General features: G+C 54.2%; 1 protein-coding gene across 1 annotated transcript in view; it reads left to right on the top strand.

The window, feature by feature from the left end:
• The first annotated feature begins 12,528 nt into the window (after window positions 1-12,528).
• Window positions 12,529-21,979, top strand: part of FAM53B (family with sequence similarity 53 member B) — a 94,040-nt gene continuing 84,589 nt past the window's right edge. The window contains exon 1 of the mRNA XM_028513103.2: window positions 12,529-12,871. The gene's annotated coding sequence lies outside the window, so the exon portion shown is untranslated. The remainder of the gene's footprint in view (window positions 12,872-21,979) is intronic.

Here is a 21,979-nt window from a genome sequence, read left to right as displayed (position 1 = left end):
TGAAATGCAAACGAGATTGCTCTGTGGAGCCTGCACAGAATTGTTGCTTTTCACTCTGGTGTTATTGCTGCATAGCAGGCCACTTCTGTGTGGAGCGAGCGCGCGCAGGCCCGGAGGGACCGGAGGCCCGAATGGGCGGGCTGCACCCATTGACAAACAGAAAGTTCTCAGGACACTCTGTTGTGAGCCAGGTGCACGAGCTGGAGTCGCCCGCCGCTGGGGGCTGGCATTTGGGCGTGTGAGGGCCAGACCTGACACGGCAGGGGCCGCGGTGGGGCCCGAACCATCTCAGAATGAGCCCGCCTGCCTGCGGGTGGTTTGTCACCCCCGTTGTGGGGGCAGCGGGCTGCCCTTTCTCCATCTGGGATGTGCACGCGGCTTTCTGTTTGGGGGGAGGGAGGGAGGTAAACACACACGAAAGATTTTTAGTCTTCGTAGGAATAATGTGTCTCAATTCCTGCACCACTTATTTTTAAGTGTCTGTGGTGCTGTCGTGCAGTATATATGTGGGCCTTGTTAAATGGCATTCACCCAGAGTGTGACGGGAACTTTGGGTTTTCAGGAACCTATCTTAGTAACTAAGTTTTATATGGCTTTGGAATAATTTTCCTTTAATTGGCGTGTAAAGAAATAAGAGTATCCCTACTTAATGCTAGTAGATTTTGATTTACGTTCTCTTAAATGGTTTTATTTTTTATATATGTGTGTGTGCATGTTTGTGTCTGGTTTGTGACTTTGAAAAACTGCACCATCTGTGAACAGGCAGGCCCTCTCCAGGCCAGCGTCCTGCCGGGGGGCGGCCTGCGTGTGCTGCGCCCGCGCCCGGTGCCCCGCACAAGGTAGCGCTTGCGCTCACTCCGGGGACGGCCTCCTGCCGGAGGGCGGAAGTGGCTCCTGTCCCGCGGCGTCATCTCCGGCTGGTTGTGCGCGGAGGTGTGGACGGGCCCCCGGGACTCAGCTCGTCCGGTGCCCTTCCCGGGAAGGAGGCCGCCCGTCACCGAGAGCTTGGTTGTGGGCGACAAGGAGCGTGACAGGTAGACGGACAGGTGCACAGTGGGGAAAAGAGGAGGAAAGCCTTGTCACTTCTCTTGGTTAAGCAGGAAACCGAAATGTCCTTAGAAGAAGGGGGAGCACGTGAGTGTGTTTTATTAACAGTTAATTCAAGAAAATTAATGCAAATTTATTCTTCATACACACCATGCAATTTGTTAGAAAAGTGAAAGACTAGTTTGAGATTCTTTGGTCAGTTAATGGATTCCTATGTTAGAGGCATAGAAATGAAACTCGACATTAGGCAGACAAATACCCAGGCCCACAGGCTATATAAATGCTGAATAAAGCCAGCCCCACAATGGAACTCTGAAAGGCGAGGGGTAGGAAGCCTAATGAAGGATTGAATATGACCTTAGCAAAATCCCCGGAGTGTTGTTGAAAGATCATTCATTTCCAGCTTGGATGTCAAGATGGGCTCCAGTCACCAGGAAGAAAGGAGGGCTTGAATCGGTGTGCACGGGGCTTTGAGAATCTTTACAGCGCCGTGCGGTAGACCGAATCATTAAAAGGGCTTCTCCGACCGGGTTTTGAGCTGTTACTATGTGGACCTGTAGTTGAGGCCCAAGGAAACCAAGCTGAAAAGAGAGGAATAATTCCCAAGACATGAATGTATCTATCAGTCCTGCTCTTACGGAGAGGAACCTCAGCCTCTGAGAGGCAGAGGCCGGCGGAGGGCCGTTTAAGGGAGATGGCCGAAGAGCGGTTGTGTCTCTGTGTCTACAGGGTACTGGCCTCGTTTGTTAGAGGAAGACAGGAAAAACCAAAACCTACTTTTCCCCTTTTTTCCGTGGCCCGTCCTGAAGAATTGATAAATTCTCCTATGTTCTATTTTTAAATGTGAATTATTACTGCATCCAGAAACGGTAAGCATGTTAGTCAGTGATCTTCACCGTGCACGCCAACAAGAGCTTTTTAAGGAAGGTGGGTCTAATGCATTTGTTCTTCCAACTACCTTAGAGCGTGCACACGAACCAGCGGTTAGCCTGTGCTGGGTGTTACCCGAGGAGCTTGGCAAGAAAGAAATCCGAAATGGTCTGGTGGGATCAGGAGACCCTGGGCTGTACTGACCGCTCTTCGTTAGCAGACTTACCGAGGGAGCAGTTACTATTGTCAGTCACGGTACCGAACAGGACGGAAGTGCCACCGGGATGGGTGCCACCGGGATGGGTGCCACCGGGATGGGTGCCACCGGGATGGGTGCAGGTTCCCTGCTGTGGCCTCCCTACCCCTCCCAGGAGGGGCTGGTCGGGAGGAAATGGCCAAAGGCAGGAGGAGGAGCTGCTGCTGGTCCGCGTCTTCCCCCGCACCCCTCCTCTCCCACGGAAACGTCAGTCCTTTGTTTCCGTCTAATTCTAGTAGACCCTGGCTGGAAAAAACGTCAGGGTGAAACACAGGAGGACGGTTTCTGACCGTGGGACTCGCAGGGGCGGGGAGGGAGGGCGAGGGTGGAAGCAGCTCGCATTCCGGATCCGGCCGCCCTTCTGCGGCAGCCTCCAAGCCCTTGTGCTGTTGGTTTTGGCAACGAAGTAAATTTAGATGCACTGAAGCAGCAATAATTAGGTTTTCCTTCCATGTCCTCAACGAGAAGCCTCGCTGGAATCCAAGTGGGGAAACTCATAATATGGTATTTAATAAAGTACCCCGGGCCGAAGTAGAGAGCTGCATGCAAGTTTCGGAAGAAAGACCCGAAATTGTGAGTGAGAACTACGGGCCGTGTTATTTATAAATAGAACCTTTGAGATCCCTTTGCGATTCAGTGAAACTGCTTTTTATGCTGTTGTTTTGAATGAGAATGACGTTTGCTGATTTTTGAGAAGCAGGCTCAGCGAGGAGGCACGCAAGTCAGCTGTTGATTCCCTCCAGAAACCCGGAGGGTCAAACCCAGCAGGTCCCGCGGGGATTCTCTGGGCGTGGGAGGGGCCACGTGGTTGATAAAGCAGTTTGTTCAAGAGATAGGACTGAATTCCATGGAGCTTTGTAGCGGGAAGTGCCCATTGTTGTGGTTATTACTTTGATTAAAAGGTAATTAACCGGATTACACCAGGTGGGGGGTTCCGTGTTTGGGCCGCACTGTGAGCGAGGTAAACTGGCCTTTTCCAGAGGTGTGCTCCTTCGGCGAGCTGCGGTTTCCTCTGGGAATCCCTAGGGGAGAAAGCCCACGTATGCCCAGGAATGAGAGGTCATCTTGTTACTAAGTCCACTGGATGAATGGGTTAATTTTCAACAAAATTAATTTTGGTTCTTTTCATTTTATAGTGACAGATAATTTGTGTTTAAAATCTGTTGTAAATTGTAAAATAAATACCAAAGAGAAATGATTTTTTTAAAATACTAAATTTTGGAGAAAAATGATTGTATTCATGTGACTGTAGAGATGCCTTATCCAAGAAACACAGACGTTTGCATCTAACCGATAGTCTACTTTTCTGTACAGAAGGGTTGCGGTCGACAGTGGGCCTCAGCAAAACCGTGGCAGTCTGAAGGGTCTCCCTAAGCTGGCTCTTACCTCACACACGCGCAGACTGCATGCTCCCAGGTGACCTGTTGACCCCTTGCAGGTCACAGCGCTTGGAGACTCCTCCTTCCTCCTGCTACGCAGAGACTAGTATAGTATGGTATGGTATGGTTAGGGTTAGGGTTGGTATGGTCTGGTATGGTTAGGGTTGGTATGGTATGGGTGTGGTATGGTATGGTTAGGGTTGGTATGGTAGGGTATGGTATAGTATGGTATATGGTATGGTTAGGGTTGGTATGGTAGGGTATGGTATAGTATGGTATATGGTATGGTTAGGGTTGGTATGGTATGGTAGGGTTAGGGTTGGTATGGTATGGTATAGTCTGGTATAGTATGGTATGGTGTAGCATAGTGTGGTATGGTATAGTGTGGTATGGTATAGTATAGTATGGTGTATGGTATGGTATGGTATGGTGTAGTGTAGTGTGGTATGTTATGGTATAGTATGATATGGTATAGTATGGTATGGTGTGGTATGGTGTGGTATGGTAGGGTTATGGTTGGCATGGTATGGTATAGTGTAGTGTGGTATGGTGTAGTATGGTTAGGGGTAGTATGGTATGGTGTAGTATGGTGTGGTGTAGGGTAGTGTAGTGTAGTGTAGCATACGGGTCTGCCCTTCGTACACCTCACGCCTCCCTGGGCTGCTGTCAGCCTGCCCTGCACCTGCTCACTCCCTGGATGAAACCGGGAGTGCGTTACCGGTGCTCACGGAGTACCTGACGCATTGGAGACACCCAGTTGAAGTTGGCTTTCCTTCAGCGCGTCTCTTTGATGCAGTTTGGTACAGTGGGGGGAGACGCGGTGGTGTGGACCCTGCAGAGCAGGGCCGTGCACATTAAATGAGGAAAATGCACGTGACCCGGCCCAGCAGGACTCCCAGCACACATGGATGCCAAGGAAACATTCTTTTCTCCAAGGGCCCTTCCTCCCACTGGAGCTGGTACAGCGAATGGTTCAGTACTCGCCCCTCAGTGCCGCGGAGTTAATGGATTCGTTTCCATTGTGAGGCGTTTCTGCTCCGGGAGTGAAGACAGGAGGGGACTGCTGGATGAGTTCGTGTGCGGGAAAGTTCGGGATAGCTGGGCTTTTCAGGCCTTCTAGAAAAACCATACTCTGCAGCTCCCTCCTCAGTCTCTAGGTAGGGCTGTGCCGAAGCACCTTTGTATTCAGTTAGGAAGTGAGGACCGGAAGCCGTACTGCCAGAGGCTCAGAAAACGCCTCCTACAGTCTGTCCCTGCAGGCTGTCAGGCTCCCCTCGGGTTTAAGGTCATTGTCCGCGTGGTCCTTGCTCAGCAACAAATGTCGGTCTGCCGGGGGAGTGTCAGTGTGGATGCAGGGGAGTTGAGAAGAAAGGCCGAGGTGGTGGCTCCCTTCCTCTCTGTCTGGATGCGGGGCGTTGCTCCCGGGCCCCAGGCGAGGCAGCTGAGTGCAGGCCCTCCGGGCACCGGCGTCAGGGTCAGTGCCGGTTGTGGGGTGGGATCTGGCCCCTTCACTGGGCCTTCAGGAAGCAGTGGGCTGGGAGTTCATCTTCCATTTCCACCTTGCATCTAGATTGGATATCTTTGATCAATGAATCATGTTTCTTTTCCTTGCTCTAAGTTGAGGTAACAGCGCCATTCATGATGGCATTTTAAAGTTGGCTGTTGGGGCCCTGGCTGGGTAGCGTAGTTGGTTGGAGCGTCGTCCCAGTGCACCAAGGTTGTGGGTTCGTTCAATCCCTGGTCAGGGCACATACAAGAATCTGCCAACGAATGCATAACTTAGTGGAACATCAAATTGGTGTTTCTTTCTCTTCCTCCCTTCCTCCCTCTAGGTCTCTAAAAATCAATGAATGATAGTAATTTGAAAAAAGAGGCAACCAATGAATGCATGAGTGGGCGGAGTGGCAGGTAGATGTTTCTCTCTCTCTCTCTCTCTCTCTCTCTCTCTCTCTCTCGACTCAGTAAATAAATGGAAAGTTTGATGTTGGGTAATACTTGAAGTAGTTTATCTGAGTAGACCTTAGTTTATGCTGGAGCTGACAGTTCAGTATGTAAAGTACAGTGAACCAGTTGTTTATGCCAGTCTAGAAAACATCAGGCTTTCCGATTTGTTTACTTAACCATTTTATTGGTTGTTAAGTGAATAATATCTCAGTTCCTGGAGTGCTTCATATGGCCGCAGGAATCTGGCCAGACCAGTGTCCTTCTGTCTGGCTAAACACAAAGAGCGTGAGCCTTTGAACCATTTTTAAACGTTCTGCGGGGATAAGGTCAGTGGGACCCGATGCGGTAGTTCGGACGGAACAGAAAGCGCCAATATCCTGGGTTTGACGGGTTGTCCGTGCGACAGTTGACTAACCTGGTTTTGATCAGATTTTTGTGTGTGTTCCTTGTGAGAGTTAAGAGGGGCTGTAAAGCAGTATTGAAGATAGCAAGCCAACTTCTTATTTATAATAATTCTTTTAAAAATTTTTCTTAAAAATGTATTTTAAAATACATTCACTGTTATCGTTGTCCCAGTTTTTCCCCCTTTGTCCCTTTCTGCCAGGTACTCCTATTCCGTCCACCATTCCCCCCTCCCCGAGTTCTTATCCATGCGTCAGGCATACAAGTTCTTCGGCTTCTCCGTTTCCTATACTGTTCTCAACATTCCCTTGTCTGTCCTGCACCTACCGACTTGTACTTCTTAATTCCCGTACTTTTTCCCCCATTCTCTCCTTTCCCCCTCCCAGCCGATTACCCGCCAAATGATCTCCATATCTATGATTTTGTTTCTGTTCTGCTTGTTTGCTTAGTTTGTCTTTGAGATTCAATTGTTGATAGTTGTGAATTTATTGCCGTTTTAATGTGCATAGTTTTGATCTTCTTTTTCTTAAAAAAGTCCCTTTAACATTTCATATAGTAAAGTCTTGGCGATGATGAACTCTTTTAGTTTTACCTTGTCTGGGAAGCACTTCATCTGCCCTTTGGTTCTAAAAGATAGCCTTGCTGGGTGGAGTCATCTTGGTTGTAGGTCTTTCCTTCTTGTCTCTTGGAATACTTCCTGCCAGCCCCTTCTTGCCTGCAAAGTATCTTTTGAGAAATCAGTGGGTCTTATGGGCACTCCTTTCTAGGTAACTCCCAGCTTTCCTCTTGCTGCTTTTAAGGTTCTCTCTTTATCTTTAACCTTTGACATTTTAATTATGCTGTGTCTTGCTGTGGTCCTCTTTTGGTTCAACTTGTTTGGGACTCTCTGTGCTTCCTGGACTTGTATGTCTATTTCCTTCACCAACTTAGGAAAGTTTTCTGTCATTATTTTTTCAATTAAGTTTTCAATTTCTTGCTCTTCCTCTACTCCCTCTGCCACCCCGTGACTCGGATGTTGGCACGTTTGGGGATGTCCCAGAGGCTCCTTACTCTGTTCTAATATTTTTGAATTCCTTTTCTCTTCTTGCTGTTCCGATTGAATGCTTTTTTCTTCCTTATGTTTCAAACTGTTGATTTGAATCTTGGCTTCATCCCCCCTCCCGCCCCCACTGTTGGTTCCCTGTGGATTTTTCTCTATTTCACTTAATGCAGCCTTCATTTCTGCCTGGGTCTTTTTTATGCCGTCACAGTACCGAATGGTTTCTTCAAGCATCCTGATAACCAGTGTTTTAAATTCTGCATCTGATAGGCTGCGTATCTTCATTTCCTTTCGTTCTTTTCCTGGAGTTTTGTTCTTTCTTTCATTGGGGCTGTATTTCTTTGTCTCCTCGGTCTGGCAGCCTCCCCGTGCTTCCGTGCGTTAGTTAGGCAGAGCCGCTCTGACCCCCCGTCGTAGTAGCGTGGCCTGTTGTGGAAAAGATGCCTGTGTGGACGAACGTGGCTTCTTTAAACCCTCGGTGGTTGGGCCTCCCTGCAGCTCGATCTTCTGACAAACCTGGGCGGCGTTTGTCCTGTGGTTCAGGTGCAGGTTTTGTTACAGTTGCGTGCGGAGGAGAAGCACGTTCCCCTGCGCCCCCGTCCTAGCCAGACGTCTCTTCACCTGCCGGAGGCCAGCAGGGCGGTCTGGGTGGCGTCCCCTCCCCGCACACGCTCTCGTTTATGATGATCCTCTTCTGTTCCAGGTCAGCCGCAGGATGTCCACATGCAAAATAGGCAGGGCTGGTCCCCCTTGTAAACAGCAGTGGCCGTAATGAAACAAAACATCACCAGACACCTTGGCTTTTGGTTCATAGAGAAGGTGGACGGAGTGCCAAGAAGAATTAAGGAAGTCACAGGCTAATACAGCGAGCAGAGCAGATGTTTTCTTCACGCTGCTCCCGGGGAGGGTCTGCCCATTGGAGCCAGAGACTGATTTTTTTTTCTTGATATTTCACATCCAAAAGATTCAGTCTTCACATTGGGAATCGGAGCTCCGTGACATCAAAACTGTATCTGCTTGAACAGTGTCCTCACTACCCAGTGAATATGAGGTTCGCCTGGCCTGGCTCTCGTCGCGGTAGGCCGGCTAGCAGTGGCCTTGAGCACGTCGCCAGGGCGGGGTCACAAACAGATTTCTCTCGAGGCAGCGACTTGCTTGGCAGGTAGCTGACTGAAGAGGAGAATTAAGTTACAGTTTGGGCTTGTATCTCAGAGACAAAATTGGAATTCCACTAAAGACTATCTTAAAAAAAACTGAAATTATTTTCATTTGAAGATAATTACAAACATTAGTCTAGGTGTGCTGTCGAAATATTTTCTAGATTAAACTCAGTATATAGCAATATGAAAATACTGTAGCTTGTTTTTAGTTATGTTTTTGGTGGAGTAACTGAAGCAAGCCAGTGTGAGTAATCATGTTTGTAGTGATACTAATTAGAGTCTACCTCAGCTAAGATCATGAATAGATCAGGGAAAGGCCAGGAAGTAATTATGCTTTTGAATCTTGGTATTAAAATAGTAAAATAGGTCTGATAGGTTTTATGTAAACCAGTAACTTTGAAAGCTGATCATGAAAAGCCTTCATTACATGTATTTTTGCTTATTTATCAAACTTTTCAATGTCTGTTTCTTCATGGCTTTTCTTGTTCACGTTTTCTTGTAGCACCTAGTACCGAGAGCGACTATTAACTTTGCAAAAAAAAAAAAAAAAGTACTGTCAACCTGAACTAGGTTTTAACTGTTGCTCTGTTCTTTTTAGCTTCTTTTGCCCAGAGCTCTTCCCTCCAGTGAGCGGCAAGCGTGACATTGGCTGTGTTTTCAGCACCTGCCAACTCGGAAATCAGGGTCTGTGCTCAGGACTCACTAGGCTCACAGCCCACCCTCCGCGGCGCACAGCGCCCGCCCGGCTGGCGGGCCGCGCATCTCAGTGGCGCTGGCCGCCCGGCCTCAGAGCTCTGCAGACTCGCAGGCGCTCATGTCAGTGGGCATTCCCCTCAAGCCGCTCTCAGCCCGCGTTTCGTGTCAGAGGGGTGAGATTGGTGTCACTCAGTTTAATGCTGTGGTTATTTTTCAACGAAAATAAATTTGTCTTACGTAGTGCTTGAATCAAAAAGTAGCCTTGCCTCCAGGAACTGAAGTGCCTCTCACGAAATGCGTGTGTGTGGAGGTGGGATGCGTGCGCACGCGCACACACGAGGTTCCAGGTCAGAGCGGTAACTCCCCTCAGCACACGGGATGGAGACAGAGAGGAAAGAACAAAGGTCAGTGCGTGGTACACGCTTGTGTGTGCAGGGCGGTACCTTGGTCGCCGGTGTGGGAACAGCTGCAGAACCTGTTGTTTGGAAGAAGAAGACCCACGTAAGAAAACTGCCCCCATAGTAAGTACAGATCCTTAGCCTCCATCTACGATCAGAACTTCCCGTGTTTTCCAGAGCACCGTGTTTTGCCAACTTGTGTTCAGCGGCCAGTCTTCTTGAAAATGCTTCAGGTGAACTTGCCTTCCCATCATGCACTGTAAGAAAATGTAAAAGGTTCTGTGTTAAAGAGATCTTTTCAAATGGAGAAAGGACAGTGTGAAATGTGAGTGACCGGCCTTTAATTCGGTGGCCGTGACGGAGGCACGGGGGCTTTGGGAGGTGAACAAGGGAGTCGGCGTGCACACACACACATACACACACACAGACGCTGGCGTTCGGCTGTGCGGCTCCACGTGTAACACACTTGGTGTTTGTTTCACCGACTTCGTTTGTCTAAAGATAATACGTTATTCTCAGAGACAAACTGGTTTGTCATTTTTTTAGCGGGGAGCCCTTTGAAAGCCATCGGTACAGGTAGATTTGATGGGGAGACCTGAGCAACCTTGCCCGGTCCTTGCTCAAACTTCAAAGCTCAGCTCGAACATCACATTTGTCTTGTTCTAAAGGCCCAAAAAGAAAACACCCTCTATACCTAGGAAACTTCTTAGCGCACGTCAAAACCCAGCCTCTACCCTCCCCTGCACAAATGTGCTTCGGTGGAAACTTTTATTAGCTTGTTGATACAAGTTACAGTTGATCACACCCTTTCTTAATAAAATACACCCTTTCTGTCTCCTGTTGCTTAAGAGCTTTACACTTGGAACGAGGGCGCTCTCGACGGAGAGTGAGACTGTGTGAACCTCCCAGGCCGTCTGGAGCGGACACGCGGTGCACGCCGTGCACGCAGGCGCCCCTCCGCCGGGCGGCCGGGCTCTGAGGGGAGCCAGCAGAGCCGGCGCTGCCGGGTCTCACCCCCGGGCTTCACGCCGTGGTCTGGGAGTGGGACTGGGTAGTCCCCGCATCCTGTATTGCCCAGGGTATTCTGCGGTCTAGCCACATAGTACTGGTCAGTTATAACGGAAAAGTTACAAGTGCTCATTTTTGGATTACTTACGGATTTATTCCTAAATTGGCCTATGAATTTGTGTTTAGGTGTCTGATTGTGCTGTACGTCTGGTTTTGATTTGGTTTCGACCTTTGAGGATTGAACAAAGGTGGACAGACAGCTCACCGCTCCCCCTCCCCCAATTGCTGCTTATATTGTCTTAAACCCAGAGCTCAACTGAGTTTATATTTATTCTTTTGAATTGAGCAAAAAGTAATACAAACCTTTTGGATAAGATTTTTTTTAAATAATAAAGAACTGTGTATTAATAGTATAGCCCTAAGAAGTGGGGTGTTTTATATCTATAGAACTTACTACATAATGTGGTAAGACTTTATAGTATGGAAAGTTTAAGTGACACAGGCCTTAATGTATATATTTTTAGCCTTTGGAAATTCAAATTAAGTAAATGAGAAATAGGTATTCATTGGTTAGCAGCACAGTTCCTTAAGCAGGTATTTTGGTGCCATATACTCTTAATGAAATAAAGTTTTCGGAACCAGAAAGACAGGCTGCTTTGGGTTGGAATGGAGGCTTTTCAGCAAAGGCGCTTGCCATAACCACAATCCGTAGAATTTTGTGAGACTAAAATCATCCTGAAAGCAACAAGAATAATGGTTGCAATAATTGTTTCCAGGCTCGGGACCCCTGCATTTGGTTTTTTAAGTTGACCTGGTGAACTGGTAATTGTGGGAATAAACTGAATGTTTGCCAGCAGGAGTCACTCTAGGCCTCGTAATAAAAAGTACATTAAACTATACCCTTGAAGCTCTCCAAGGCTGAGGGGACACTGTGACAACGGTAAGATGGCATTGCGGAAATGTAGCAGCACCCCCAGATTATCCCTGCTGCCTTTCTTTGTTCAACCTGGGAAGGCTGGGTTTCCTCTCCTCTCAAAATCGGCCATTTGCGAAGCAACGTTTATGGACAGGGATCTCGATATCTTGGTGTTCTGCGTACTAGCTCATTCTGGCTTTCCGAGGGTTCTGCCCCACGGCATCTACTTGAATGAATAGGCACCTCCTTCTGATCCACCGTCCATCCTAATCTTGGAGCAGAAATCGCCGGAGTGAGCTGGAGTGTGAAAGGAGATGTTAGCTCACAGTTTTCTGAAAAAGAATGGGTCCAGTGTGATGAGAAACTGAAATATTTCAGCAGTAGCCATGAAATATAATAGTTTCCCAAGTGCACACAAGCTCAAAAAGTTAATTGTTCATTTATGTTTGATACTGGGATTGAAACGTTGGATTAAAACCAATTAAATGTTCCTAGAAGCAACAGAAAAAGTTTCCTGATTTATGAATAGAACCATTCAAACGGTGCAGACACAATCCATGTAAAGTAATGAGGTGTTTTGTTTTTTTGGCAAAGGAGAACACAAAACAGGCATAGGGAGTTCTTTTTAAAAACCTCTTTAAAAAAAAAAAAACCTCCTTTTGGATACAAGGTCAATAAAATAACATACACCAATAGGCGGGAGTGATGGGAAATCGAGGGCTTCGCTTCACGGGGAAAACAATCCCCTCCCCCAGGTGAGCCGCACAATGAAAATACTCTGCTTATTCTGTCAGGGTTACATTCCTGAACTTAAGTCAACATCCTAAGTTGCAGAGCTAAACATGCTCCGCCTCTGCTTAGCAACCACAAATCCTTCCTTCACCAGCTGCGTATATTTGGGATGTGGCCTCTGCAGTACACATTCCTTCATTGCGATCAACGCCCCGAGTTAGGAAACGAGCGTTTTATTCTCCCGGAGGGTGACAACTCGAACACGACCCCCTCCCCTCCCCTCCCCTGCCGCCCGGCGTGCCGCCGCTGAGATGGTCGTCGCTTTAAAACCTCAAAAACCCGACAACCCGGAAGCCGGACGCCTGAAGTCCACGCGGCCCGGGTTTCTTCGGTCCCGGCTCGTGCAGGGGGCGGGGAGGGGCGGCCGCGGGGCTCCTGGCCCCGGGCCCGGGCGGCCGCGGGGGGCCCCCCCCCCCGCAGCGGCGGCGCGGCGCGGCCCGGGGCCACTTCCCACTTCCCGGGCCCTGGCAGGCGCGAGCGCGGCGAGCGGCGCGCGGCTCGGCTCGCAGGACGCCCTCTAGCCCCGCCGGCGGCGCGCCGCGGCGCCCCCACTCCCCGCCCACCGGCGGCTGCGCGCACTGCGCTCTCCCCGCCGCCGCCGCCGCCGCCGCCGCCGCCGCCGCACGCCGCCCGGCTCCTGCACGCCGCCGCGCCGCCGCCGAGCGCCGGGGCCCGCGACGCCGCCCGCACAGCGCCGGTCCCAGCGACACGCAGCCGCGGTCGGGCGGCCCCGCGCGGCGGCGGGCGCGGGCGGCCAGGCCGGGCCGGTTAAAGGGACGAGTTGCAAACAGTTCAGGAAGTGACAAGTCGATTTCCTCCTCCGAGAGCCGCTCGGTACAAAGCGCTCGGCGCCGGCTGCGGAGCGTGCGCGCGGCGGACGTGCGGCGGGCAGCCCGGGCGACTTGGCGAGCGCCGGCGGCGGCGACTGCGCGGGGCTCGCGGCCGGGGCGTCCCGCGGCGCACGGTAAGCGACCCTCGGGCGGCGGGGGCGGCCGGGACGCGGGGGGGGGGGGGCGGTCCGCAGCGGAGGACCCTGCCGTGTGCGCCGCAGCACCAGCTGGGGGGAGCCTTGCTCGCGTGTGTGCTGGGCTTGCCTGTTTTTATTTTCATTATTTATATTTTTATGTTGCTGGTTTCCTTTTTTTTCCTTCTCGCTTCTCGTCGGGTCGGGTGGCTTCTCGGGGTGTGGAGCCTGTCTGCTAGTGCAGGCATGAGACTTGTCAGAGCGCAGCCAGGGGAGCGAGCCAGCCCGGCCCCTGCGGAAAAGTCTGCGCTTCCCGGGGCGGGCGGGCGCAGGGCCGGCTGCGCCCGGGGGGCTGTCCCCCTCTCCGCGTCTCAACTTGAGCCCTGGCTGGTGGCAGCGGGGAAGACGCCCTAGCCCCGGACCCGGGCGGCCACGCTCGCCCCGAACTTCCCGCATCGTTTGCAGACAACTCTTTTGTTCGCGGAAGTTTTCGTCTGCCACCCCCGGGATTCGGGCGCGCAGCGGCGGGCTCCGCGGCTGCAGGACCGGCCAGGGCGGTCACGTTGCCGGTGGGGGGTGGGGTGGGTGTTCAGACGCGCGGGGGGAAGCGAAGTTTGTGGGATGGCCTCGGAGGGGGCTTGCAGAGTGGGGGTCATTGGCTTGGCTTTTGCACATGGCGAAAAGGGCCGTCCGGCATCGGCACACCGGTCGAGTCACATTTTTGCCAGTCCTTGATTTGCAAACCCGTGGGAGTCCGCTTCCCCTCTCTGGGTTTCACTTGGTGGGGCGGGGACGGAGGAGGTGAGGACACCCCGAGTCCGGGGAGGGCCCCGAATCTGCGTTGACCCAGAGGGCTTCTGGAGCACTCCCCCCAGCTCCCCACCCCCGCCTGCAGGCTTGCGGAACAATGCTTGTGGAGCCCCGGTGAGTCGTGCTAGCCGCCTTGCTCGAGTCCTTCGCCCCCGGACGCCCCCTGAAGCCGGGCTCCCTCCGTCTGGCCGCCCGGCTTCATTAACACGTACTGTATACTTGGAACGATGGTGAACAAAGAACAGCTCTTTGCCGCGTTTGATGAATGGGATTCTGCCTCCTATAGGCCACACTCCAAGTCCTCCATACGTTACGGTCTCCGGACTCGGTGTTGGGCAAGTGGCCCCGGGCTGCACCCCAGCCCAGGACCCTGGGCAGGGCATTGGTGCCGCCGCCGCTGCAGCCGCCGCCGCCGCCACCGCGCTCGCCTTGTCGGAGCGGGTGCAGATGCAGCCAGGCTGACGGTGGTTCAACAGGAACAAATGTTTGTTGAGTCGTGGGACGGTGGAGGCTAGGGACTGTCTTCTGTTGACTGCCGCAGGAGTTGGAATGGCATTGTTTATTGGCCTGGGACGCCAGGCAAGCGTCTTGGGCTGCTTACAACATATTAGCAGACTTCCAAGTGGCATGCGACCATATGTGTTCCCAGCAGTTCCCACGGGCTGGGAGGGGGACTCCCGCCTTGCTCCGAGCTCTGGACTCCAGGTTAAGAGATGCCACCCGGCTGGAGGACTTGGGAAGGAACAGCGTGAGCAGTTCGGGTGAGATGCACTGCTCCTGGCTTGGCCAGGTTTTGGTTTCATTTTAATTTATCCACTTAACAGTAACTTGTCTCAGTTACAGTTTTGTTACTGAGTTGCGGATCTGTAGGTTTTTATCCTTCCTCTTAGCTGCAGACAGCTAGATAAACAGAACAGCTTCTTGTCCTGGTTAATAGGCCCACGTTCCAGGAAGGGGGTTGAGCAGGTTGAGCTCCTGAGTTCAGGATTGGAAGCCCTTGACCCTGTGCCTGCACTTGGTGAGGGTCTGGGTGCCGCCAGGAGTCCTGCAGCCCCAGGAGGGTGCCGATCCAGCTCCCAGGGCCCTGTTCCAGCCTGGGGGAATGCAGGAGAGGCTTGGGGCAGGTTTGGGGTTTTCTCCCCAGCGCCCCATTGAGAGAACAAGATGGCTTTAAGACCGGCTCAAATAATGTTGCCGAGGACCACTTCTTTTCCCCTGAGAAGGTGATACTGCTGTGCAATCATTTGAACATCGAAGACAAGTCTTAAGTAACAGCGAACCGTGCCACTGCTGCAGAATGAACTTGAACGTTCTGAGGCTGGCAGGACAAATAGGGCCTTTGCCACTGTTTTGATAATGTTCTTGGTTATTTCTCCCTCCTGTTCTTAGCTGAGGGTATGTTGCCTGTATGTAGCATTTTGGAGTTTAATAAAGTTCTTTGGGAAGGGCTTAACGATACCTTATTGACATCCTGATGGCTGCACTAAGTGGACATTTTATGGGGAGCCCTGTCGTTATTTCTTGGGCTGTTTCCGTTCACGCCTTTTAGTCTTTCTGTAGCCCTGCTGCTTCCTTTGCCGTCCCCCCCGGGCTCCCTGTCTCTCCAGTCCCGGAGAGGAGGAAGCTTAGTGGGCTGGGTGCCCTTTAAGTGGGTTCAGGGAGCAGGCGCCTGGCGGAGGCACGGAGCAGGCCAGCTCTCCTCCCTGCAGGAGGCTGGCGAGCGGGGGAGCCTGGTGCAGGACCTGGGAGCTGGCAGCAGAGGACGCTGCGGAGCACTCTGGCGCGGCGGCTTGGCTTTGCTCTTTAAAGAAGCACGCCCTTCTCACCCACCGCTCGGCGCAGCAGCAGCGGGCCCCGAGGACGGAGGGCCGGGCCCCCTGTCAGGTGGTCCACTTGCCGTCTCACCCGGGCCGTGCGATCCTTTTTGAATTTCCTACTGCACGGAAAACTTTTGTTCTTGCCCTTAAAACAACGCCGACAAAAAAAAGACTGAAACAAGCAAATGCTCCTCCGATCGGCACCACCCCCACTGCCGCCGCCGCCGCCGCCACACACACCTCTGTGATGTGTCATACAAGGAACCTGCAGGCATCGCGGGTTATGTAATATGCTGATAACACAGATTTCGGTCTGAGATGGAAACCAGATGTGGAGGGGCGCTCCTTCATTGATCCAGCCAGGGGGACACTTTCATAGATGAGCCCTTGCAAGCCCCAAAGGTGAGGTGGCTTTTGTTTTCTTTTTTTTCTTTCGTTTTTTTTCTTCTTGGCTTGAGGGGGAAGTCTCAAACTCGAGGCTTTTTCGAGGTTTTTGCCTCTTGGCTGCTGGCTCTGCTGCAGCTGTCCCTTCGGCCCGTCCACTCCCTTGAAAGAACCGGTTTGTTGCCAGCACGAAAAGCACATGGCCGAGCCTGGCGGGGGCTCAGGGCGGTTTAACCCCGCCGGGCAGCGCTCTGCTCGCCCTGGCCAGCGGCTCTCTTCTTCGCCCTCCAGCCTCCCAGACAGGCCCTGGCCGAGGGGCTGGGGCGCTGCGAGGAATGCGGACTGTCTTCCCCCCAGCACCCCAGGAGAAACGCTGTTTCAACTTGCCCAGTGCCTGCGCTTTCCGAAAGGATCGACTCTCCTTGTCCGGTTAATTTCTGTGTGTGCTTCCTGCCTGACTTTTACGAGGGTTCCTTCTCCACGGCTGAGTCACCTTTATTATGGCCCAAGGTCGCGGGCTGCACTGTAATAGCTGACCCCATTAACTGCAGTTCCACTGCGTGCTGGGATGTGAACTTTGGAAACAAACCCGGAGGCTTAGATATGCTGATGTGCCCAGAGACTTGCTTAGAAAAGTTTGGTTTTAGCGCAGTTTACATTAGCATGATTAATGACGGCGCCGCTGAAAAGTCTATATTCAAAAGCAATTTACCGTCCCCTAGGGTTCTTCTTATGGTGAAGTAATTTTCTTTGCCAAACAACTTTGTGTTAAGGTAACTTCTTCTTTGATGTTTAATCCAAACCTCCTGTGCACACAGTTTTGGATCGAGGTCGGGGCTTCGAAAATTGCGGGTTGTGGCTTCCACGGTGCCTGCTGTAACCTTCCCGAACTCGGGTCAGAGGGCACCAGATCCTTGTCTCTTAGAAAGTTCCTGGAGCTCTGAGCAGCAGTGGAGTTAGTGCTGTGTGGGTTAGGAGAGGGAATCTTCCAGAGGAAAGTTGGCTTCAGGGTGCCTTGGAGGAGGGGATGCTGGAGTTTAGGACACGATTTTTTTCTCTCCCTGCAGCAGCAACTGGAGATACTTGAGCTTTTTCAAAAAGCAGAGACATCTTTGCTGCAGCCACCGCCGCCTCCTCCTTTTTCTTCCTCTTCTTCTTTTTTTTTTGTTAAATGTGAGTTGATTGAGAGGGGGAAATGCTGATGGGGTGGGTCTGAAAGCAGCCTTAGGAACCCGGGAAAATAAAAACACATTTGAAGGACTCGGGAAGATTTTGCATTTCAAAGGGTCTACCTTGTAGAATTTCACATCACGTCAGGGGTTACGGAGAAGTGTGACAGGCGCCCCCCCTCCTTTAACGGCTCTCCTCCTCTCCTGCTGTGGGGGCCGCTGCGGGGATCTGCCTCTTGCAGGGGGGAGGGGGGCCGCTTGTCCAGACCTGGCCAGAATGTCGCACAAACAGCACCCCTTAGGCACCCCGTCCTCTCTGGAGGGACCTTTCTCACTGGGCCACTGGAAGGAGGTGAAGACGGGTCATTTTGGTAAACAGCCCATGTGACCCCCAGAATGCAGGGCAGGCTGACTTCTGACCGGCGCTCACTCTTTTTTCCTTCCCCTGTGAAACAAAGGAACAGATTCTCTGGCCCCGGGGGTAATGTGGTTCCCAGGATTCAGGATCAGGCAAAGTTGGGTGCTGCAGGGTGCAGCTGAAATGGGTGTGGATCGTTCAAAGAACAACAGTAGGGCCCACTGGTCTTTGAAGGCCTACATGGGGCCCAGGGGCTTGGCATACACTCTGTAATTCTCAGAGCAATTCCGCAGCTACCGCTGAAGGCGCTGAGGCTCAGAGAGGCCAAGTAACTGGCCCCAGGCCACACAGCTGGAGGGTGGAGAAGCCAGCAGCTTTGTCCAGGTCCACCTTGCTTTGCACACACCAAGTATCAGTCGTGTGTTCCTGAGGCAGAGGCAAGGGCTCTGTTTTATCTCACAGCATCGATTGTGCTTAGTCTTGTTAACACCGCAGAGAAACTTGGAACTGTAACCTTACGAAAGACAGATTCATAAGAAAAGAGAGCCATTCCCAGTGACTTTCGGGGAAAGCTGGGGAAAAATCCGGCAGCTGGCTACAGACGCGTCACCCTTTATTCAGATGCCACTTTGCATCCAAAGAGGTTGCTCAGAAGGGTTTCTGCACCTTGCTGGTTGCATCTGTAACTTGGAGGTCTCAAAGCGAGTCATGTTGTGGTCCTTGCCACCCCAGGGTTCACACAATGTCACGTTTTGCTTACATGCCTGAAGGGATCGAGCAACTAAACGTGATGGTACAACCTCCCGTGCGTGGGAACTCGGTACCCCCCAGCCAGGGGGGGGCACGGGCCCTGGATTCTGTCTCAGACAGATGGCTCTTTGCAGGTTGGTCCTGGTTTGGGTGTGGGGGTAGGGTGAGGATACCCATCTGCGGCAGGGCCCGCCTGGCCACTCGCAGCCCCCTCTGTCCCTAAACAGTTTGTGGATAGTGCTGCCCGCTCCCCCCGCCCCACCCCGACCATGCGCTGAGTTTCTAGAATCTAGTGCAGTGGTTCCCGACATTGGCTGTGCACTGGGATCAACTGGGGGAGGTTTAAAAAAAAAACAAACCCATGCCCTGGCTGGTGTGGCTCAGTGGATTGAGCACCAGCCTATGAACCAAAGGGTCGCTGGTTCGATTCCCAGTCAGGGCACATGCCTGGGTTGTGGGCCAGGTCCCCAGTGGGGGGGGGGGTGTGAGAGGCAACCACACATTGATGTTTGTCTCCCTCTCTTTCTCCCTCCCTTCCCCTTTCTCTAAAAATAAATAAAATCTTTAAAAAAAAACAAACAAACAAACCCAGATGCCCAGACGGTGCCCAGGACCCATGACATCAGACTTTTCGAGAGAAGGGGTGGGGCTGAGCATTGGCAGTCTTAAAGCTTCAGAGCTGACTCGCTCATGTGTCCGAGGCTGAGGAGCGAGGGCTGGATCAGACCAGACCCCTCACGTGCACCTCGCCTCCCTTGGTGGGGGATGGGGGACCTTCCCGGCCAGGAGTGGAATACATGAGCCTGCTGGAACTTCCCACTGCCACGTCTCAGCGAAGGAGGATCTGAAAGGTGCCCACCCCTGGGTGCGGTGCCTGCCCTGGACCTCATCTGTGTGGTTCCCGTTTCTGCCGGGCCAGGTCTGGGGAGCGCCGGCCCTCACGGGAGTGGGCACAGCATTGGGTTTCATGTAGCCTGTTGTCTCGGGGTAGTTCTCGGGCAGGCCCCGCATCCCCGCCATCCTGCCGGTCTGTCCGGCCGCTCGTCCCTTCTGGAATGTGGCACGTGGCGTCCCTCTGGGGTTCATGGGGGTGGCGGGGGAGGATGCCGTTCGGCCCCAGGGCGCACGGTGGTGAGATTCTCTGTGAACGGTGGACCCTCTCTACCTCGTGCAGCAGCGACGGTCACCCCGCCAGCCACCTGGTCGTACGTGACTGCTCGGGGCCTGTCCTGCCGTGGACGTACTCGGGATGACACTTCATCGAGTTATGTTGAGGGCGGCCGGGGGCTGTGGAGAACAAGATCTCTAGTCTGCTGACACAGCCTTCCGGAGGAGAAATCCGACCCCCAGGATGTGCGTGAACTTTCCCTAGGTCACCCAGCTGGTGCCCAGGGGGACGGAGCTGCGTCTCCCGGGTCCTCTGCTCGAGTGCTGTGTTCTCTCCTGTGGGATCAGGGGACCCGCTGCTGGTCCAGAGGCTGGTGGCCTGTGGTGCAGACCCGCAGGCAGGCCCGAGGTCGCCTCGCAGAGGCTCCTTCAGCCTGGTGGAATGGTCCTCTCGGTGGACTGGACCATCTGGCCCATTTCCCCCCCTCCCCACACCTGTTTGGCAGGAATCTCCTGGCTTGTTGCTGGGAGTGCAGGCCCGTTCCGTCCCCGGCAGGAAAAGCGGAGTCCTGAGCGACCAGGCTGGACCCTGGAGCTCCGTGAGAAGGGTTTTGGCTGGCCCGGCAAGGCTCTGCCCACCCGCTCTCCTGTCTGTTGGGGGTGGAGGCTGGGTCAGGCGCTCTCCCCTCTCCTGGCCTGGGACTGGGCCGACGAGCTGGGCAGAGGAGGGTCCTCACTCTCCCCCACCCGCCACTCCTGCTCCTGTGTTCAGTTAGCGGGCACCGATCGGCTGCCTGTCGGCCCCCTGGAGCTGGGCCCTTCCTTAGCTCACGGAACCCCCAGCACCGTCTCTGGCCAAGGGACTAGCCCTGCCTCCTGCTGAAAATGCTGCTGCCGCTCAGAATCACCCGCCCGGGCGACAGGCAGAGCACGGGTTCAGCTCCTCCTGGCCGGCGGCCCCGGTCCTGTGTTCTTCCCTCCACGCCGTGCTTCTTCCCGTCCAGCGCCTGCCCCCCTGCAGAGCAGGCCCCCTTCCTGCTGTGAGCAGGTGCAGGGGTGGTCTCCGGCTGTGACTGGCTGGGCACCACGCCGCTCCTGCCAGGAGGGGCTTGGGTGGCCGAGGCTGCTGGCCGGGGACCTCGGGCTCCCAGGGGGCAGGCTCTGCGGGGCCTCTCTGTGCCCTGGAGGTCAGCAGTGCCCTGGGTAGAGGAGGGGGGTCCCTGCAGGCTCCGGGCTGCCGCCTGCCCGCCCTGCCCTGCACCCCGGGGAGGCCACCCTCATTCTCGACTGCCCCTTGGAGGAAGGGCCCTGACGGACAAGGCCCAGCTGGGAGAGGCCTGGGCCGCGCCTGGAATTCCCCTTGCTCTGGCATTCGCGTTGGCCGGGGGCCTGGGAGCGGAGGGAGGTTCCGCCCGCTGGTTGTGAGCCGCCTCTCCGCCTGTTTGGAGGTGGAAGGACAGCGTCCTCACTGGCTGGCCGTGCCCACGCTCTGGGTGAGGAGGAGAGGGCCTGGGGGCAAGCGGGTGCGCCTGCAGGAGGGGCCCCCTGCGGCTTGTCCCCGGAGCTCCCTGCCGCTGAGCTGTCGCACGGTCCGGTTGCCCGGCTGGAAGGTGGTGGGCACACAGCTGCCCCGCTGCTGGACCTCGCTGGCTGTGCCAGCCTCTCGGCCTCGGGTTTCCGTCTTGCCGGGGGACTGCAGGGCCTGTCTGAGAAGCCCCGGGGGAAGGGGAAGGGGCAGGGCCGGGCGGAGCAGTGCCTCAAAGCCCAGGGCGGGCTCCGTGCCCACAATGGGAGAGCCAAGGGGGAGCTCTGGGCAGCACGTGGGGGCAGCCTGGTCTCCGTCATTTAGGGTGAGCGCAGCCTCAAGCTCCAGAATCCAGGGCCTGGGTTCAAATCCAGGGTCTGCCCTTTGGTGACCAGATGCCCCTGGGCAGGTGGCTGTTTCCCGGGCCGAATTCCCTCATCTGGACCGTGGCCACGCGGACAGACTCAGCCCACGGGCTTGGGGCTCTGACTGCTACTGTGGGTGGGCACGCTTGGAGTCCAGCGGGTATTAGCGATCATCCTGTGCAGCCCTGTGGCCGGCGCATGGTGTCGGGGGCGGGGGAAGGGCTGGAAGGACAGCGGCAAGGACAAGGGTGACTGTGCTCACGACCCCCGCGGGTGGCAGGAAGAGGGGCAGAGCCGGAGGGGACTGAAGTCTGCGCCGGGCGTGGCCGGACTGCCCGACCGAGGCAGGTGGAGCCTGTGGTTCCCCGGCGTTCTCTGGTGACGCCGGGCTCCGGGGGAGCAAGGCTTGAGCGTCCCAGTCTAGTTCGCAGTGCGTCTCCGGAGGAGCGAAGCCGGTGAAACCTCTTAGACGCTCTCTCTTTAGGAAACAAAATCTCCGCGTACCAAACGTGACGTAACCGGGGCCTACACGTAGAAAGTAAAGTTCGTGTCGGCGTCAGGAAGCGGCCGTGCGACCGTGGTCCTGCTCTCTCGGGCTTCTGGGAACGAGTCCCTGGAAGTCTTAGCGGCCCAGCACCTGTCTGCACCGAGCGGAGGGCGGTCTCCCACCTGTTCGGGTCCTTTTTAGATGCTTTGCAGTTGGCATCTTTACCTGGTGTCGCCCCATCTTTCACGTGGGCAGACCGCCCTTCACGGCTTTGGTCACCAGCATCCTCTTGGGGCAGGTCATGGGGTCGTGGTGGGGTCCCCGCCCTGGGGAGTG

This window comes from Phyllostomus discolor, chromosome 5 (genome assembly GCF_004126475.2).
Source record: "Phyllostomus discolor isolate MPI-MPIP mPhyDis1 chromosome 5, mPhyDis1.pri.v3, whole genome shotgun sequence".
In the NCBI taxonomy this organism is placed as follows: domain Eukaryota; kingdom Metazoa; phylum Chordata; class Mammalia; order Chiroptera; family Phyllostomidae; genus Phyllostomus; species Phyllostomus discolor.
This window is presented reverse-complemented; position numbering and strand designations above follow the sequence as displayed.